Source organism: Crocodylus siamensis, chromosome 5 (genome assembly GCF_052110815.1).
Source record: "Crocodylus siamensis isolate JL-2025a chromosome 5, ASM5211081v1, whole genome shotgun sequence".
NCBI lineage: Eukaryota > Metazoa > Chordata > Crocodylia > Crocodylidae > Crocodylus > Crocodylus siamensis.
In genome coordinates this window covers 27837723-27839693 of record NC_143399.1, presented here as the reverse complement: position 1 = coordinate 27839693, position 1971 = coordinate 27837723, and positions in this window count along the sequence as shown.

The window sequence follows — 1971 nt, the reverse complement described above, 5'->3', positions numbered from 1 at the left end:
CATTTGCTCTTTTAGCCACTGCTGTCCACTTAAAATAATCACAGTTGAGTAAGGGATAACTATTTACATATTTCAATTAGATCCAAATTTTGATTTACAGTGGTCAAATTAAGTTTGCCGTGTGCCTATATTCAAGCTTTATTAGAGCAGTTACAAAAATAATTCAGTTGTCAGTGTTATGTTACAGCCTTCCAATATTGTAGTGAAAAATTTACCAGCCCAGCACAAAATCTACTCACCTCTTTTTTTTATCATGATGATTTTCATTTAAAATCGGATGGGGAGGCGGGGGGTGTACATGGCAAGACACACTGCATATTAGTATATTTAATAATCATAAATGTTGCCTTTGTTGTGTATTCCTTTTTTGTTGAGCATGTTGCAATGAAAGACAAAAGAAAAATGAGGGACAAGGAATATAAATGCTTTGACAAGGGATACAAATGATACCCTTTCTACATCCTGCAAGCCTCAGTAAGTTATTTTTCTTTATTTCCAGTGTCCATTTCTTTATCCCATTTTTCACTTTCAAGTCTATCCATTGCCTTCATCTCAATAATCCATTTAGATTATATTGCTTTATAACAATGTATTCTTGAGACCTAAATACCGATCCCTAATGTTAAGGATAAATGGGGCAATCTGAAGGTCTAAGAATTGTTATAGTCTCAATTTAGCTTGTTTATTAGGGAGCTAGAATATTATAGCTGATTTGCAGTTGCATATCTCCTCTTCTGCTAAAACTGTTTATAGTCCTTAATTACAGTATTCCCATTTAAATAGTATGTTTACTTGGAAATGTAATATTTACAGAATGCTTGTGAAACCTTTGTATGCTTCATTAGAATTTCCTGGTCATAGTGACCAGAGCTAAAAGGACATATTACACACGCTGCAACTTTGCCAAGAATAAAACACTGGTTTTCTGAATTAAAAAAAACAAGTTTTTTTGTGGGGATAAATGTGTGTACAGCTTGTGGGCAGTGTAGATTATTCGTCTGTAACAGAGTTGCCTCTTTTTGTGATTTTTATCGAGAGTGTGATAATATTTGATGTTCTTTTTACGCATCCTCCAGGTACTGCAATTGGGTTATTACCTGGGAATCTTATCTTTCCTTTAAAATAAAACTTTTTAGCTCTCAAAGATGATAAGAAAAGCCATGAATCCTAAAATCTCAAACATGTCAGAAGAACTTACTGTTTTTAACGGAATGATTTTTAAGCAACACTTAAAAGATTTCAGGGAACCTGACTCATGATTTTTATATGCCTAGGATTAGTATTACTGACACTATTGGCCTGATTTTTTTTCTATTTCTGGCCCAAGTGCTGAGGTTTTATGGTTCCCATTTCAAGCAGGTGCATTTGCTCCTCACAAATTGTGAAAATGAAGTCCCAGGGGCTTCCTAGTATGTGTGTGTGAGTGTATGTATAAATAACAGCATTTCATTAGCAGTGCTATAGTGTCACTTTCAAGTAATTAGTTTAATTTCAAATACTGGGGGGGTTGGTGCAAAAGTTCCTATTTTATGCTCAGATTGACAACGGTTTTTAGGAAATTCTGGTAAATTGACAATAACATTAAAAAAAAAAAGTACTGAGGCGGCAGTTATTACATTTTTGTTAACTGAGTCACTTAGGCAACATTTTGTGTCTAATGCCAGGTCAGAATAACCAGGGCAAAGTCATCCTAATCTGTGGTAGAACTAAATGCCAGGAAGCAACTACGAATACATCTGGCAAAATGAAGTAATGGATTGTATTTCTTTTAATTTGTTTTAATTGCCTTCAGGGAAAGTTAACAGCACGTTAAAATGTGTTATTTAAGAAAGTTACCATGATCCTTGCAAGCAATGTGCCAGCAATTACCTTTATTCAATACAAAAAATCAGTAAGGTTGCAAAAAGAAATGTGTTTGCATTAACTGATAAAAATTTGAAAATTCAGCAAAATACAGCCCAGCAGTAACCA